The sequence below is a fragment of the Scyliorhinus torazame genome, chromosome 2 (assembly GCF_047496885.1).
Source record: "Scyliorhinus torazame isolate Kashiwa2021f chromosome 2, sScyTor2.1, whole genome shotgun sequence".
NCBI classification, from domain to species: Eukaryota; Metazoa; Chordata; class Chondrichthyes; order Carcharhiniformes; family Scyliorhinidae; genus Scyliorhinus; species Scyliorhinus torazame.
This window is the reverse complement of record NC_092708.1, coordinates 8,693,511-8,712,753: the sequence shown is the minus strand read 5'-3', so window position 1 is coordinate 8,712,753 and position 19,243 is coordinate 8,693,511.

The window sequence follows — 19,243 nt, the reverse complement described above, 5'->3', positions numbered from 1 at the left end:
CGCAAGTGTCAGTGTGTGTGGAGCTGTATCCCAGTGAGAGTCAGTGTGTGTGGAACTGTATCCCAGTGAGAGTCAGTGTGTGTGGAAATGTACCCCAGTGAGAGTCAGAGTGTGTGGAATTGTCTCCCAGTGAGAGTCAGTGTGTGTGGAACTGTATCCCAGTGAGAGTCAGTGTGTGTGGAACTGTGTCCCCGTGAGAGTCAGTGTGTGTGGAACTGTATCCCATTGAGAGTCAGTGTGTGTTGAACTGTATCCCAGTGAGAGTCAGTGTGTGTGGAAATGTACCCCAGTGATAGTCAGTGTGTGTGGAACTGTACCCCAGTGAGAGTCAGTGTGTGGAACTGTATCCCAGTGAGAGTCAGTGTGTGTGGAACTGTATCCCAGTGAGAGTCAGTGTATGTGGAACTGTATCCAAGTGAGAGTCAGTGTGTGTGGAACTATACCCCAGTGAGAGTCAGTGTGTGGAACTGTATCCCAGTGAGAGTCAGTGTGTGTGGAACTATACCCCAGTGAGAGTCAGTGTGTGTGGAACAGTATCCCAGTGAGAGTCAGTGTGTGGAACTGTATCCCAGTGAGAGTCAGTGTGTTTGGAACTGTATCCCAGTGAGAGTCAGTGTGTGTGGAACTGTATCCCAGTGAGAGTCAGTGTGTGTGGAACTTTATCCCAGTGAGAGTCAGTGTGTGTGGAACTGTATCCCAGTGAGAGTCAGTGTGTGTGACACTGTATCCCAGTGAGAGTCAGTGTGTGTGGAACTGTATCCCAGTGAGAGTCAGTGTGTGTGGAACTGTATCCCAGTGAGAGTCAGCGTGTGTGGAACTGGATCCCAGTGACAGTCAGTGTGTGTGGAACTGTATCCCAGTGAGAGTCAGTGTGTGTGGAACCAGTACCCCAGTGAGATTCAGTGTGTGTGGAACTTCATACCCAAGTGAGAGTCAGTGCGTGTGGAACCCATACCCCAGTGAGAGTCAGTGTGTGTGGAATTGTCTCCCAGTGAGAGTCAGTGTGTGTGGAACTGTGTCCCAGTGAGAGTCAGTGTGTGTGGAACTGTATCCCAGTGAGAGTCAGTGTGTGTTGAACTGTATCCCAGTGAGAGTCAGTGTGTGTGGAAATGTACCCCAGTGATAGTCAGTGTGTGTGGAACTGTACCCCAGTGAGAGTCAGTGTGTGGAACTGTATCCCAGTGAGAGTCAGTGTGTGTGGAACTGTATCCCAGTGAGAGTCAGTGTGTGTGGAACTGTATCCCAGTGAGAGTCAGTGCGTGTGGAACTATACCCCAGTGAGAGTCAGTTTGTGTGGAACTGTATCCCAGTGAGAGTCAGTTTGTGTGGAACTGTATCCCAGTGAGAGTCAGTGTGTGTGGAATCTGTACCCCGTAAGTGTCAGTGTGTGTGGAGCTGTATCCCAGTGAGAGTCAGTGTGTGTGGAACTGTATCCCAGTGAGAGTCAGTGTGTGTGGAAATGTACCCCAGTGAGAGTCAGTGTGAGTGGAATTGTCTCCCAGTGAGAGTCAGTGTGTGTGGAACTGTATCCCAGTGAGAGGCAGTGTGTGTGGAACTGTGTCCCAGTGAGAGTCAGTGTGTGTGGAACTGTATCCCAGTGAGAGTCAGTGTGTGTTGAACTGTATCCCAGTGAGAGTCAGTGTATGTGGAAATGTACCCCAGTGATAGTCAGTGTGTGTGGAACTGTACCCCAGTGAGAGTCAGTGTGTGGAACTGTATCCCAGTGAGAGTCATTGTGTGTTGAACTGTATCCCAGTGAGAGTCAGTGTGTGTGGAACTGTATCCCAGTGAGAGTCAGTGCGTGTGGAACTATACCCCAGTGAGAGTCAGTGTGTGGAACTGTATCCCAGTGAGAGTCAGTGTGTGTGGAACATTATCCCAGTGAGAGTCAGTGTGTGTGGAACTGTATCCCAGTGAGAGTCAGTGTGTGGAACTGTATCCCAGTGAGAGTCAGTGAGTGTGGAACTGTACCCCAGTGAGAGTCAGTGTGTGTTGGACACGTACCACAGTGAGAGTCAGTGTATGTGTAACTGTATCCCAGTGAGAGTCAGTGTGTGTGTGACACGTACCACAGTGAGAGTCAGTGTATGTGTAACTGTATCCCAGTGAGAGTCAGCGTGTGTGGAACTGTATCCCAGTGAGAGTCAGTGTGTGTGGAACTGTATCCCAGTGAGAGTCAGTGTGTGTGGAACTTCATCCCAGTGAGAGTCAGTCCGTGTGGAACCCGTACCCCAGTGAAAGTCAGTGTGTGTGGAACTGTATCCCAGTGAGAGTCAGTGTGTGTGGAACTGTATACCTGTGAGAGTCAGTGTGTGGAACTGTGTCCCAGTGAGAGTCAGTGTCTGTGGAACTGTATCCCAGTGAGAGTCAGTTTGTGTGGAACTGTATCCCAGTGAGAGTCAGTTTGTGTGGAACTGTATCCCAGTGAGAGTCAGTGTGTGTGGAATCTGTACCCCGCAAGTGTCAGTGTGTGTGGAGCTGTATCCCAGTGAGAGTCAGTGTGTGTGGAACTGTATCCCAGTGAGAGTCAGTGTGTGTGGAAATGTACCCCAGTGAGAGTCAGAGTGTGTGGAATTGTCTCCCAGTGAGAGTCAGTGTGTGTGGAACTGTATCCCAGTGAGAGTCAGTGTGTGTTGAACTGTATCCCAGTGAGAGTCAGTGTGTGTGGAAATGTACCCCAGTGATAGTCAGTGTGTGTGGAACTGTACCCCAGTGAGAGTCAGTGTGTGGAACTGTATCCCAGTGAGAGTCATTGTGTGTGGAACTGTATCCCAGTGAGGGTCAGTGTGTGTGGAACTGTATCCCAGTGAGAGTCAGTGTGTGTGGAACTATACCCCAGTGAGAGTCAGTGTGTGTGGAACTGTATCCCAGTGAGAGTCAGTGTGTGGATCTGTATCCCAGTGAGAGTCAGTGTGTTTGGAACTGTATCCCAGTGAGAGTCAGTGTGTGTGGAACTGTATCCCAGTGAGAGTCAGTGTGTGTGGAACTGTATCCCAGTGAGAGTCAGTGTGTGTGGAACTGTATCCCAGTGAGAGTCAGTGTGTGTGACACTGTATCCCAGTGAGAGTCAGTGTGTGTGGAACTGTATCCCAGTGAGAGTCAGTGTGTGTGGAACTGTATCCCAGTGAGAGTCAGCGTGTGTGGAACTGGATCCCAGTGACAGTCAGTGTGTGTGGAACTGTATCCCAGTGAGAGTCAGTGTGTGTGGAACCAGTACCCCAGTGAGATTCAGTGTGTGTGGAACTTCATCCCAGTGAGAGTCAGTGCGTGTGGAACCCGTACCCCAGTGAGAGTCAGTGTGTGTGGAATTGTCTCCCAGTGAGAGTCAGTGTGTGTGGATCTGTATCCCAGTGAGAGTCAGTGTGTGTGGAACTGTGTCCCAGTGAGAGTCAGTGTGTGTGGAACTGTATCCCAGTGAGAGTCAGTGTGTGTTGAACTGTATCCCAGTGAGAGTCAGTGTGTGTGGAAATGTACCCCAGTGATAGTCAGTGTGTGTGGAACTGTACCCCAGTGAGAGTCAGTGTGTGGAACTGTATCCCAGTGAGAGTCAGTGTGTGTGGAACTGTATCCCAGTGAGAGTCAGTGTGTGGAACTGTATCCCAGTGAGAGTCAGTGTGTTTGGAACTGTATCCCAGTGAGAGTCAGTGTGTGTGGAACTGTATCCCAGTGAGAGTCAGTGTGTGTGGAACTGTACCCCAGTGAGTGTCAGTGTGTGTGGAACTGTATCCCAGTGAGAGTCAGTGTGTGTGACACTGTATCCCAGTGAGAGTCAGTGTGTGTGGAACTGTATGCCAGTGAGAGTCAGTGTGTGTGGAACTGTATCCCAGTGAGAGTCAGCGTGTGTGGAACTGGATCCCAGTGAGAGTCAGTGTGTGTGGAACTGTATCCCAGTGAGAGTCAGTGTGTGTGGAACTGTATCCCAGTGAGAGTCAGCGTGTGTGGAACTGGATCCCAGTGAGAGTCAGTGTGTGTGGAACTGTATCCCAGTGAGAGTCAGTGTGTGTGGAACTGTATCCCAGTGAGAGTCAGTGTGTGTGGAACTGTATCTCAGTGAGAGTCAGTGTGTGGAACTGTATCCCAGTGAGAGTCAGTGTGTGTGGAACCCGTACCCCAGTGAGATTCAGTGTGTGTGGTACTTCATCCCAGTAAGATTCAGTGCGTGTGGAACTGTATCCCTGTGAGAGTCAGTGTGTGGAACTGTGTCCCAGTGAGAGTCAGTGTCTGTGGAACTGTATCCCAGTGAGAGTCAGTGTGTGTGGAACCCGTACCCCAGTGAGAGTCAGTGTGTGTGGAACTGTATCCCTGTGAGAGTCAGTGTGTGGAACTGTGTCCCAGTGAGAGTCAGTGTGTGTGGAACTGTATCCCAGTGAGAGTCAGTGAGTGTGGAACTGTATCCCAGTGAGAGTCAGTGTGTGTGGGACACGTACCACAGTGAGAGTCAGTGTATGTGTAACTGTATCCCAGTGAGAGTCAGTGTGTGTGGGACACGTACCACAGTGAGAGTCAGTGTATGTGTAACTGTATCCCAGTGAGAGTCAGCGTGTGTGGAACTGTATCCCAGTGAGAGTCAGTGTGTGTGGAACTGTATTCCAGTGAGAGTCAGTGTGTGTGGAACTTCATCCCAGTGAGAGTCAGTCCGTGTGTAACCCGTACCCCAGTGAAAGTCAGTGTGTGTGGAACTGTATCCCAGTGAGAGTCAGTGTGTGTGGAACTGTATCCCTGTGAGAGTCAGTGTGTGGAACTGTGTCCCATTGAGAGTCAGTGTCTGTGGAACTGTATCCCAGTGAGAGTCAGTGTGTGTGGAACTGTACCCCAGTGAGAGTCAGTGTGTGTGGACCTGTGTCCCAGTGAGAGTCAGTGTCTGTGGAACTGTATCCCAGTGAGAGTCAGCGTGTGTGGAACTCGATCCCAGTGAGAGTCAGTGTGTGTGGAACTGTACCCCAGTGAGAGTCAGTGTGTGTGGGACACGTACCACAGTGAGAGTCAGTGTATGTGTAACTGTATCCCAGTGAGAGTCAGTGTGTGTGGAACTATATCCCAGTGACAGTCAGTGTGTGTGGAATTGTACCCCAGTGAGAGTCAGTTTGTGTGGAACTGTATCCCAGTGAGAGTCAGTTTGTGTGCAACTGTATCCCAGTGAGAGTCAGTGTGTGTGGAATCTGTACCCCGTAATTTTCAGTGTGTGTGGAGCTGTATCCCAGTGAGAGTCATTGTGTGTTGAACTGTATCCCAGTGAGAGTCAGTGTGTGTGGAACTGTATCCCAGTGAGAGTCAGTGCGTGTGGAATATACCCCAGTGAGAGTCAGTGTGTGTGGAACTGTATCCCAGTGAGAGTCAGTGCGTGTGGAATATACCCCAGTGAGAGTCAGTGTGTGTGGAACTGTATCCCAGTGAGAGTCAGTGTGTGTGGAATCTGTACCCCGTAAGTGTCAGTGTGTGTGGAGCTGTATCCCAGTGAGAGTCATTGTGTGTTGAACTGTATCCCAGTGAGAGTCAGTGTGTGTGGAACTGTATCCCAGTGAGAGTCAGTGCGTGTGGAATATACCCCAGTGAGAGTCAGTGTGTGTGGAACTGTATCCCAGTGAGAGTCAGTGTGTGTGGAACTGTGTCCCAGTGAGAGTCAGTGTGTGTGGAACTGTATCCCAGTGAGAGTCAGTGTGTGGAACTGTATCCCAGTGAGAGTCAGTGTGTTTGGAACTGTATCCCAGTGAGAGTCAGTGTGTGTGGAACTGTATCCCAGTGAGAGTCAGTGTGTGTGGAACTGTATCCCAGTGAGAGTCAGTGTGTGTGGAACTGTATCCCAGTGAGAGTCAGTGTGTGTGACACTGTATCCCAGTGAGAGTCAGTGTGTGTGGAACTGTATCCCAGTGAGAGTCAGTGTGTGTGGAACTGTATCCCAGTGAGAGTCAGCGTGTGTGGAACTCGATCCCAGTGAGAGTCAGTGTGTGTGGAACTGTATCCCAGTGAGAGTCAGTGTGTGTGGAACCCGTACCCCAGTGAGATTCAGTGTGTGTGGAACTTCAACCCAGTGAGAGTCAGTGCGTGTGGAACTCGTACCCCAGTGAGAGTCAGTGTGTGTGGAATTGTCTCCCAGTGAGAGTCAGTGTGTGTGGAACTGTGTCCCAGTGAGAGCCAGTGTGTGTGGAACTGTATCCCAGTGAGAGTCAGTGTGTGTGGAACTGCATCCCAGTGAGAGTCAGTGTGTGTGGAAATGTACCCCAGTGAGAGTCAGAGTGTGTGGAATTGTCTCCCAGTGAGAGTCAGTGTGTGTGGAACTGTATCCCAATGAGAGTCAGTGTGTGTGGAACTGTGTCCCAGTGAGAGTCAGTGTGTGTGGAACTGTATCCCAGTGAGAGTCAGTGTGTGTTGAACTGTATCCCAGTGAGAGTCAGTGCGTCTGGAACTATACCCCAGTGAGTGTCAGTGTGGGAACTGTATCCCAGTGAGAGTCAGTGTGTGTGGAACTGTATCCCAGTGAGAGTCAGTGTGTGTTGAACTGTATCCCAGTGAGAGTCAGTGTGTGGAACTGTATCCCAGTAAGAGTCAGTGTGTGTGGAACCCGTACCCCAGTGAGATTCAGTGTGTGTGGACCTTCATCCCAGTGAGAGTCAGTGCGTGTGGAACCCGTACCCCAGTGAGAGTCAGTGTGTGTGGAACTGTATCCCTGTGAGAGTCAGTGTGTGGAACTGTTTCCCAGTGAGAGTCAGAGTGTGTGGAATTGTCTCCCAGTGAGAGTCAGTGTGTGTGGAACTGTATCCCAGTGAGAGTCAGTGTGTGTGGAACTGTGTCCCAGTGAGAGTCAGTGTGTGTGGAACTGTATCCCAGTGAGAGTCAGTGTGTGTTGAACTGTATCCCAGTGAGAGTCAGTGTGTGTGGAAATGTACCCCAGTGATAGTCAGTGTGTGTGGAACTGTACCCCAGTGAGAGTCAGTGTGTGGAACTGTATCCCAGTGAGAGTCAGTGTGTGTGGAACTGTATCCCAGTGAGAGTCAGTGTGTGTGGAACTGTACTCCAGTGAGAGTCAGTGTGTGTGGGACTATATCCCAGTGAGAGTTTAGTCTGTGTGGAACTGTACCCCAGTGAGAGTCTGTGTGTGTGGAACTGTATCCCAGTGAGAGTCAGTGTGTGTGGAACTGTATTCCAGTGAGAGTTTAGTCTGTGTGGAACTGTACCCCATTGAGAGTCAGTGTGTGTGGAACTGTATCCCAGTGAGAGTCAGTGTGTGTGGGACTGTATCCCAGTGAGAGTCAGTGTGTGTGGGACTGTATCCCAGTGAGAGTCAGTGTGTGTGGGACTGTATCCCAGTGAGAGTCAGTGTGTGTGGAACTGTACCCCAGTGAGAGTTTAGTCTGTGTGGAACTGTACCCCATTGAGAGTCAGTGTGTGTGGAACTGGATCATAAGAACATAAGAACATAAGAACTACTCCTGGTAGGCCATCTGGCCCCTCGAGCCTGCTCCGCCCTTCAATGAGATCATGGCTGATCTTTTGTGGACTCAGCTCCACTTTCCGGCCCGAACACCATAACCCTTAATCCCTTTATTCTTCAAAAAACTATCTATCTTTATCTTAAAAACATTTAATGAAGGAGCCTCTACTGCTTCACTGGGCAAGGAATTCCATAGATTCACAACCCTTTGGGTGAAGAAGTTCCTCCTAAACTCAGTCCTAAATCTACTTCCCCTTATTTTGAGGCTCTGCCCCCTCGTTCTGCTTTCACCCGCCAGTGGAAACAACCTGCCCGCATCTATCCTATCGATTCCCTTCATAATCTTATATGTTTCTATAAGATCCCCCCTCATCCTTCTAAATTCCAACGAGTACAGTCCCAGTCTACTCAACCTCTCCTCGTAATCCAACCCCTTCAGCTCTGGGATTAACCTAGTGAATCTCCTCTGCACACCCTCCAGTGCCAGTACGTCCTTTCTCAAGTAATGAGACCAAAACTGAACACAATACTCCAGGTGTGGCCTCACTAACACCTTATACAATTGCAGCATAACCTCCCTAGTCTTAAACTCCATCCCTCTCGCAATGAAGGACAAAATTCCATTCGCCTTCTGAATCACCTGTTGCACCTGTAAACCAACATTTTGCGACTCATGCACGAGCACACCCAGGTCTCTTTGCACAGCAGCATGTTTAAATATTTTATCATTTAAATAATAATCCCTTTTGCCGTTATTCCTACCAAAATGGATAACCTCACATTTGTCAACATTGTATTCCATCTGCCAGACCCTAGCCCATTCACTTAGCCTGTCCAAATCCCTCTGCAGATTTCCAGTATCCTCTGCACTTTTTGCTTGACCACTTATCTTAGTGTCGTCTGCAAACTTGGACACATTGCCCTTGATCCCCAACTCCAAATCATCTATGTAAATTGTGAACAGTTGTGGGCCCAACACTGATCCCTGAGGGACACCACTAGCTACTGAATACCAACCAGAGAAACACCCATTAATCCCCACTCTTTAGAACATAGAACATAGAACGATACAGCGCAGTACAGGCCCTTCGGCCCACGATGTTGCACCGACATGGGAAGTCAAAAAACAAAAGCCATCTAACCTACATATGCCATTATCATCCATATGTTTATCCAATAAACTTTTAAATGCCCTCAATGTTGGCGAGTTCACTACTGTAGCAGGTAGGGCATTCCACGGCCTCACCACTCTTTGCGTAAAGAACCTACCTCTGACCTCTGTCCTATATCTATTACCCCTCAGTTTAAGGCTATGTCCCCTCGTGCCAGCCATTTCCATCCGCGGGTGAAGGCTCTCACTGTCCACCCTATCTAACCCCCTGATCATTTTGTATGCCTCTATTAAGTCTCCTCTTAACCTTCTTCTCTCCAACGAAAACAACCTCAAGTCCATCAGCCTTTCCTCATAAGATTTTCCCTCCATACCAGGCAACATCCTGGTAAATCCCCTCTGCACCCGTTCCAAAGCTTCCACGTCCTTCCTATAATGAGGTGACCAGAACTGTACGCAATACTCCAAATGCGGCCCTACCAGAGTTTTGTACAGCTGCAACATGACCTCATGACTCTTTGCTTTCTATTAATTAACCAATCCTCTATCCATGCTCCTACTTTCCCCTTAATGCCATGCATCTTTATCTTATGCAGCAACCTTTTGTGTGGCACCTTGTCAAAGGCTTTCTGGAAATCCAGATATACCACATCCATTGGCTCCCCGTTATCTACCGCACTGTTAATGTCCTCAAAAAATTCCACTAAATTAGTTAGGCACGACCTGCCCTTTATGAACCCATGCTGCGTCTGCCCAATGGGACAATTTCCATCCAGATGCCTCGCTATTTCTTCCTTGATGATAGATTCCAGCATCTTCCCTACTACCAAAGTTAAGCTCACTGGCCTATAATTACCTGCTTTCTGCCTACCTCCTTTTTTAAACAGTGGTGTCACGTTTGCTAATTTCCAATCCGCCGGGACCACCCCAGAGTCTAGTGAATTTTGGTAAATTATCACTAGTGCATTTGCAATTTCCCTAGCCATCTCTTTTAGCACTCTGGGATGCATTCCATCAGGGCCAGGAGACTTGTCTACCTTTAGCCCCATTAGCTTGCCCATCACTACCTCCTTGGTGATATCAATCCTCTCAAGGTCCTCAACTGTCATAGCCTCATTTCCATCAGTCACTGGCATGTTATTTGTGTCTTCCACTGTGAAGACCGACCCAAAAAACCTGTTCAGTTCCACAGACATTTCCTCTTCTCCCATTATTAAATCTCCCTTCTCATCCTCTAAAGGACCAATATTTACCTTAGCCACTCCTTTTTGTTTTATATATTTGTAGAAACTTTTACTGTCTGTTTTTATTTTCTGAGCAAGTTTACTCTCATAATCTATCTTACTCTTCTTTATAGCTTTTTTAGTAGCTTTCTGTTGCCCCCTAAAGATTTCCCAGTCCTCTAGTCTCCCACTGATCTTTGCTACTTTGTATGTTTTCATCTTCGGAAGGGCAACTAGGGATAGGCAATAAATGCTGGCCTAACCAGCGACCCCCACATCCCGTAAATGGATTAAAAAGAAAGGATCCTCTGCAGGCATTCCGTGACATCCTTGACCCTGGCACCTGGGAGGCAACACACCAACGTCGCGTCATGTCTACGAGCACAGAGAAGTCTGTCTGTGCCCCTCACTAATGAATCCCCTCCCACTATTGCCTTTCCACACTCCTTCTCCCCGAGGAGCTGGAGCACCATGGTCTTGGAAATGGTTGCCCTCCACAGAGGAACTGTCATTAACACCGTTCTCCGAGGCTGAAGATCGGTCTGCAAACGGGATGTACTCAGGACATTCCCCCCCTACCTCCCCCTTACCATGCCTACTCTGACTCTACCAATGATTTCAAAAAGATATTGGGCGCGGTTTGCCGGCCTCATCCTGCAGGAATCAAGACGGGATCCGGCGGTGAACTTTGGGAAAGGTATCCTCCGGGATTCCCGATGGTCGTTACGCCCCCCGATAACAAGATCTCGCGATGGGCAGCATCTAGACTTGCACAGTTAAGTCAGCTTGACTGCTCACTTAACTATGCCCAGGCCAGAGTTAACCAGCCCCTTGCTGAGGAGACCCCAGCTGGGTGCCGTTTTGCAGTGCTCTCCACAAACGGGCACCGGCCGGCACTTCACGTGGGGGGTCCCCAGGGTGTTTCGAGGCTCCCAGGTAGTTGTCCTCTGGGCAGGGTGGCCCCATGGCACTGCCGATGCCACTTTGCACCTTGGTACTGCCAGCCGGAGACTCTGGCCGTGCCAACGGGTCACCCTGGCAGTGCCGGGTGTCCAGAAGGCGCTGTTCGTCTTGCTGGGGTCCTGCCAGTGTGCCAGGATGGCCGTGCCAAGTGCCATCTTTCCCACACCGGTGTTCAGACCTGGGGGAGTCCTGTCCGTATGAGGCGGGGTGCGAGGGGAGTCGAGGAGACCCCCACATGTGAGTTGTGGCAATGGAACGGGGCTCATGTCGAGAGGTGGAGAGATCGAAGCATCATTTAACAAAGGTGGCCCGATCTCCTCCTGCATTGGCAAGCGGAACTCCTCAGTGCATGTCGGCGGAGTTTCTCCCGCCGAGGCCCGAGAAAATAACAGAGCGCCGTTCGATAGAAGGATTGTTCCTGCCGCTCCTCACTAATCCCACCCAGAACAGGACTCCTTTTTTAAAAATTAGATTGCGGCCATACGAGTGACACTTAAGGGAAGATAAGGGAAGTGAACTCGCTGGACTATGGGAATAGGATTTACTGGATTGCTCTACAGAGACCAGCATGGAGTTGATGGGCTGAATGGTCTCCTTTTGTGCCATAGTGACTCTATGACTCACTGTCTCAATCTCTGTCCCACTTGCTACTTTCACAGTTAAAGTTACAACAGTGACTTGCTGTTATATTAACTTGTGGTTTATTTGAAATGTTATATCCTGAATTGCTATTTATTTCAGTGTACGTGCAGAGATGTGTTTGCTGTGAAGTATTGGACAGTGTTTACACCACAACATCCTCCCATGTGGATCTTCAGGCCGGCATCGACGACGTCCTTGCCCAGTATCCAGATGTGTTCGACGGGATGGGCACGCTGCCGTATCGATACAAGATTCTGCTAGGTTGAGAGGGTTGTTAAGAAGGCGTACGGTGTGTTAGCTTTTATTGGTAGAGGGATTGAGTTTAGGAGCCATGAGGTCATGTTGCAGCTGTACAAAACTCTGGTGCGGCCGCATTTGGAGTATTGCGTGCAATTCTGGTCGCCGCATTATAGGAAGGATGTGGAAGCATTGGAAAGGGTGCAGAGGAGATTGACCAGAATGTTGCCTGGTATGGAGGGAAGATCTTATGAGGAAAGGCTGAGGGACTTGAGGCTGTTTTCGTTAGATAGAAGAAGGTTAAGAGGTGATTTAATTGAGGCATACAAGATGATCAGAGGATTGGATAGGGTGGACAGTGAGAGCCTTTTTCCTCGGATGGTGATGTCTAGCACGAGGGGACATAGCTTTAAATTGAGGGGAGATAGATATAAGACAGATGTCAGAGGTAGGTTCTTTACTCAGAGAGTAGGAAGGGAGTGGAATGCCCTGTCTGCAACAGTAGTGGACTCGCCAACACTAAGGGCATTCAAATGGTCATTGGATAGGCATATGGGCGATAAGGGAATAGTGTAGATGGGCTTTAGAGTGGTTTCACAGGTCGGCGCAACATCGAGGGCCGAAGGGCCTGTACTGCACTGTAATGTTCTATGTTCTATATCCAAGCTCACCGACTGACTGGGTCAGCTCGATGATGTGCGTAAAGAAGCCTTCGGGGGACCTGCGCATCTGCATTGATCCCAAGGATCTCAGTAAGAATATCATGTGGGAACACTACCCCATCCCGAAGTGGGAGGAACTCACGAGTGAGATGGGACACGCGTGCTTCTTCACCAAATTGGATGCATCACAGGGATTTTGGCAAATCCAGCTGAAAGAGTCCAGCAGAAGGCTCTGCACCTTCAACACGCCTTTTGGCAGATACTGCTACAATCGCATGCCATTTGGCATCATCTCAGCATCGGAGATATTCCATCGCATCATGGAGCAGATGATGGAAGGCATTGAAGGGGTTTGTGTGTACGTGGACGACATCATCACATGGTCCACGACCCCTGAAGAACATGTGTCCCGTCTCCAGAAGGTATTCCGCCGTGTACATGCCAATGGCCTAAAGTTAAACAGGTCCAAGTGTTGTTTTGGCACATCGACGCTCAAGTTCCCAGGCGACCAGATCTCACAGCATGGTGTGCGCCCGGACACAGACAAAATCAAGGTCATCGAGGCGATGAAGGTCCCTGAGGACAAAAAGGCAGTGCTGCGCTTCTTGGGTGTGGTCAATTTTCTGGGCAAGTTCATTCCAAACATGGCCCTACGCAACCTGGTGAAAAAGTCAACTGCCTTTGAATGGAAGGAGGCACACCAGACAGAGTGGCTGGAGCTGAAAGCCAAGCTCACCACTGCACAAGTCCTGGGAGGAAACCGGAGCACCCGGAGGAAACCCACGCAGACACGGGGAGGATGTGCAGACTCCGCACAGACAGTGACCCAAGCCGGAATCGAACCTGGGACCCTGGAGCTGTGAAGCAATTGTGCTATCCACAATGCTACCGTGCTGCCCTTAAGAACAAATTAATCTACACTATAGCATTCTACCGTAATCCATGTACCTATCCAATAGCTGCTTGAAGGTCCCTAATGTTTCTGACTCAACTACTTCCACAGGCAGTGCATTCCATGCCCCCACTACTCTCTGGGTAAAGAACCTACCTCTGATATCCCTCCTATATCTTCCACCTTTCACCTTAAATTTATGTCCCCTTGTAATGGTTTGTTCCACCCGGGGAAAAAGTCCCTGACTGTCTACTCTATCTATTCCCCTGATCATCTTATAAATCTCTATCAAGTCACCCCCTCATCCTTCTCCGTTCTAATGAGAAAAGGCCAAGCACTCTCAACCTTTCCTCGTAAAACCTACTCTCCATTCCAGGCAACATCCTGGTAAATCTCCTTTGCACCTTTTCCAAAGCTTCCACATCCTTCCTAAAATGAGGCGACCAGAACTGTACACAGTACTCCAAATGTGGCCTTACCAAAGTTTTGTACAGCTGCATCATCACCTCTCGGCTCTTAAATTCAATCTCTCTGTTAATGAACGCTAGCCCACCAAAGGCCTTCTTCACAGCTCTATCCACTTGAGTGGCAACTTTCAAAGATGTATGAACATAGACCCCAAGATCTCTCTGCTCCTCCACATTGCCAAGAACTCTACCATTAATCCTGTATTCCGCATTCATATTTGTCCTTCCAAAATGGACAACCTCACACTTTTCAGCGTTAGACTCCATCTGCCACTTCTCAGCCCAGCTCTGCATCCTATCTATGTCTCTTTGCAGCCAAAACAGCCCTCCTCACTATCCACAACTCCACCAACCTTCGTATCGTCTGCAAATTTACTGACCCACCCTTCAACTCCCTCATCCAAGTCATTAATGAAAATCACAAACAGCAGAGGACCCAGAACTGATCCCTGCGGTACGCCACTGGTAACTGGGATCCTGACTGAATATTTGCCATCCACCACCACTCTCTGACTTCTATCGGTTAGCCAGTTCGTTATCCAACTGGCCAAATTTCCCACTATCCCATGCCTCCTTACTTTCTGCATAAGCCTACCATGGGGAACCTTATCAAATGCCTTACTAAAATCCATGTACACTACATCCACTGTTTTACCTTCATCCACATGCTTGGTCACCTCCTCAAAGAATTCAATAAGACTTGCAAGGCAAGACCTACCCCTCACAAATCCGTGCTGACTATCCCTAATCAAGCAGTGTCTTTCCAGATGCTCAGAAATCCTATCCTTCAGTACCCTTTCCATTACTTTGCCTACCACCGAAGTAAGACTAACTGGCCTGTAATTCCCAGGGTTATCCCTAGTCCCTTTTTTGAACAGGGGCACGACATTCGCCACTCTCCAATCCCCTGGTACCACCCCTGTTGACAGTGAGGACGAAAAGATCATTGCCAACGGCCCTGCAATTTCATCTCTTGCTTCCCATAGAATCCTTGGATATATTCCGTCAGGCCCGGGGGACCTGTCTATCCTCAAGTTTTTCAAAATGCCCAACACATCTTCCTTCCTGACAAGTATTTCCTCGAGCTTACCAATCTGTTTCACACTGTCCTCTCCAACAATATGGCCCCTCTCATTTGTAAATACAGAAGAAAAGTACTCGTTCAAGACCTCTCCTATCTCTTCAGACTCAATACACAATCTCCCGCTGCTGTCCACAGATGCGAGTCAGGATGGCATCGGTGGGGTGTTGCTTCAACGAGATGACACATCATCCTGGGCACCAGTAGCCTACGCATCGAGGGCGATGACGCCCACTGAAACCAGATATGCTCAGATTGAGAAGGAGTGCTTGGGTCTTCTCATCGGCATCCTCAAATTTCATGATTATGTCTACGGCCTGCCGACATTCACTGTCGAGACGGATCATAGGCCTCTGGTCCACATCATCCACAAGGACCTGAACGACATGACGCCTCGGTTGCAGAGAATCCTGATTAAACTTAGGAGGTATGACTTCAACTTGGTGTACACATCTGGCAAGGAGCTCATCATCGCTGATACATTGTCCCGCTCCGTCACCTCGCCCAGTGGCCCGCTGGAGATCATCAAGCACATCGAATCGCAGGTGCAGCTGTGTGCTAGCACTCTCCCGGCGACAGAGGAGAAGGTAGTTCTCATCCATGATGAGACAGCCAAAGACCCCCTCTTGCAGCGCGTCATCCACAACCTCACCCATGCTGGCAGAAAGGGCAGTGCCCACAATTTTACAATGTGAAGGATGACCTGACGGTGATTGATGGTATCCTCCTCAAACGGGCCAGGATTGTCATTCCGCTCAGTCTCCAGAGCTTGGTGCTGCGCCAGATGAGGGACACCTGGGCGTTGAGAAGGGCAGACGCAGAGCCCGGCAAGCTGTCTACTGGCCCAGCATCAGCCAGGACATCTCGAACATGGTCCTGAACTGTGCTACCTGTCAGCGGTTCCAGCCAGCGCAGAACAAGGAGACGCTCCAACAGCATGACATAGTGACCTCTCCGTGGTCCAAGGTTGGCATCGACCTCTTTCATGCGAATGGTCGCGACTACGTATTGATCATCGACTATTTCTCGAATTACCCTGAGGTGCTGAAGCTCCCGGACCTCACCTCTCGGACCGTCATCAAAGCCTGTAAGGGGACGTTCTCAAGGCATCCCAATCACCGCCATGAGCGACAATGGCCCGTGCTTTAGCAGTCGAGAATGGTCCACGTTTGCCAGGTCATACAATTTCCAGCATGTCCCCTCCAGTCCGCACTATCCGCAGTCCAATGGGAAAGTCGAGAAAGGGCTGCACATTGTGAAACAGTTCATCTGCAAGGCCGCGGACTCGATTCCCACATACACCTTGCACTGCTCGCGTACAGGGCGGCCCCTCTGTCCACTGGCATGTCGCCGGCTCAACTCCTGATGAACAGGGACCTGCGGACGACGCTTCCAGCCATACACCTGCCCAACCTGGATCACCTCCCGGTGCTGCAGAAGATGCTCAGAGACCGTCAAAAGCAGGGCTATGATGCCCAGGCCACCGATCTGGCCGTGCTATCCCCGGCAGACACTGTTCGGATGGTGGGTGGTCTGCCCCGGCTGTCGTTGTTCGACAGGCCGCGCCCCGCTCTTACGTTGTACGTATGGCTGATGGCTCCATCGTGCGAAGGAATCGACGGGCACTGCGCAAAGTTGCCTGCCCGCAACCACTTTCTCCTCCATTTCCATATGATGAATTGCCACCTCCTGATACCTCGCACCACGAGGCCACCAGTCAGGCTCCCATCCCGCCTGTCAAGGCCCCGTCGTCCCCTCCGCCACCTCTCCGGCGGTCGACCAGGATCAGACACAAGTCCCAGAGACGGGACTTGTGAACGTTTGTTTTGTTTGCTCTGTTCTGTTGTCCTCCGTCAGTCACGTTAGACAGACTCATTCACATGTGAATACATTCACATACCCCAACAGAACATAAAAAAGGGGAGATATCATGATATGCAAACATGCAGCTAATGAACACATAGAACAGGACACGGCCAATGAGCAGTCAGGACACTCAGGGGTGGTATCTCACTATAAAAGGGATGAGGCACTCACACCCCGCCTCTTTCCACAGACCAACATCTACAGAGTGAGACAGGGTGTGTCCTCAGCATCACACCCCAGCATGTGGCTGAGAGCAAGGCTGGGTCAGTTAGACTGAGTTACTACATTTAGATTAGCAGAGAGTCGAGCTCATTGAGAACTGGGCTAATAGTTCAATAAAACACATTGAACTCACTTCAAAGTTTGGGGCATCTTTTACTCAAAACTGCATCAAGTGGCAGCTTATGCTATTCAAAATTACAAGTTGTGTCAGTGTATAGTTGTGTCAGCATGTCCTTGTGTCAGTGTGCAGTTGTGTCAGTGCTTCATTGTGTTAGTGTGTAGTTGCATCAGTGTGTCCTTGTGTTAGTGCATAATTGTGTCAGTATGTAGTTGTGTCAGTGTGCCCTCGTATCAGTGTGCAGTTGTGTCAGTGTGTCCTTGTGTCAGTGTGTATTTGTGCCAGTGTGTCCTTGTGCCATTGTGTGGTTGTGTCAGTGTGTAGTTGTGTCAGTGTGTAGTTGTGTCAGTGTGTAGTTGTGTCAGTGTGTAGTTGTGTCAGCAGTGTCCTTGTGTCAGTGCGTAGTTATGTTGGTGTGTAGTTGTGTCAGTGTGTCCTTGCGTTAGTGTATAGTTGTGTCAGTGTGTAGTTGTGGTCAGTGTGCAGTTGTGTCAGTGTGCAGTTGTGCCAGTGTGTAGTTGTGCCAGTGTGTAGTTGTGTCAGTGTGCAGTTGCGCCATGTGTAGTGGTGTCAGTGTGTAGTTGTGTCAGTGTGTAGTTGTGGTCAGTGTGCAGTTGTGTCAGTGTGCAGTTGTGCCAGTGTGTAGTTGTGCCAGTGTGTAGTTGTGTCAGTGTGCAGTTGCGTCAGTGTGTAGTTGTGTCAGCATGTCCTTGTGTCAGTGTGCAGTTGTGTCAGTGCTTCATTGTGTTAGTGTGTAGTTGCATCAGTGTGTCCTTGTGTTAGTGCATAATTGTGTCAGTATGTAGTTGTGTCAGTGTGCCCTTGTATCAGTGTGCAGTTGTGTCAGTGTGTCCTTGTGTCAGTGTGTATTTGTGCCAGTGTGTCCTTGTGCCATTGTGTGGTTGTGTCAGTGTGTAGTTGTGTCAGTGTGTAGTTGTGTCAGTGTGTAGTTGTGTCAGCAGTGTCCTTGTGTCAGTGTGTAGTTATGTTGGTGTGTAGTTGTGTCGGTGTGTAGTTGCGTCAGTGTGTCCTTGCGTTAGTGTATAGTTGTGTCAGTGTGCAGTTGCGCCATGTGTAGTGGTGTCAGTGTGTAGTAGTGTCAGTGTGTAGTTGTGGTCAGTGTGCAGTTGTGTCAGTGTGCAGTTGTGCCAGTGTGTAGTTGTGCCAGTGTGTAGTTGTGTCAGTGTGCAGTTGTGTCAGTGTGTAGTTGTGGTCAATGTGCAGTTGTGTCAGTGTGTAGTTGTGTTGGTGTGTAGTTGTGTCGGTGTGTAGTTGTGTCAGTGTGTCCTTGCGTTAGTGTATAGTTGTGTCAGTGTGCAGTTGCGCCATGTGTAGTGGTGTCAGTGTGTAGTTGTGTCAGTGTGTAGTTGTGGTCAGTGTGCAGTTGTGTCAGTGTGCAGTTGTGCCAGTGTGTAGTTGTGCCAGTGTGTAGTTGTGTCAGTGTGCAGTTGTGTCAGTGTGTAGTTGTGGTCAATGTGCAGTTGTGTCAGTGTGTAGTTGTGTCAGTGTATAGTTGTGGTCAGTGTGTAGTTGTGCCAGTGTGTAGTTGTGTCAGCATATAGTTGTACCAGTGTGTAGTTGTGTCAGTGTGCAGTTGTGTCCGTGTGCAGTTGTGGTCAATGTGCAGTTGTGTCAGTGTGTAGATGTGTCAGTGTATAGTTGTGTCAGTGTGCAGTTGTGTTAGTGTGTAGTTGTGGTCAATGTGCAGTTGTGTCAGTGTGCAGTTGTGTCAGTGTGCAGTTGTGTCAGTGTATAGTTGTGTTAGTGTGCAGTTGTGTCAGTGTGCAGTTGTGTCAGTGTAATGTAGTGTCAGTGTGCAGTTGTGTTAGTGTGCAGTTGTGTCAGTGTATTATTGTGTCAGTGTATAGTTGTGTCAGTGTATTGTGTCAGTGTGCAGTAGTGTATAGTTGTGTCAGTGTATAGTTGTGTCAGTGTGCATTTGTGTCAGTGTATAGTTGTGTCAGTGTGCAGTTGTGTCAGTGTATTATTGTGTCAATGTGCAGTTGTGTCAGTGTATAGTTGTGTCAGTGTGCAGTTGTGTCAGTGTATTATTGTGTCAGTGTATAGTTGTGCCAGTGTGTAGTTGTGGCAGTGTGCAGTTGTGTCAGTGTGTAGTTGTGGTCAATGTTTAGTTGTGTCTGTGTGTAGTTGTGTCAGTGTATAGTTGTGGTCAGTGTGTAGTTGTGCCAGTGTGTAGTTGTGTCAGCATATAGTTGTGCCAGTGTGTAGTTGTGTCAGTGTGCAGTTGTGCCCGTGTGTAGTTGTGGTCAATGTGCAGTTGTGTCAGTGTGCAGTTGTGTCAGTGTGCAGTTGTGTCAGTGTGCAGTTGT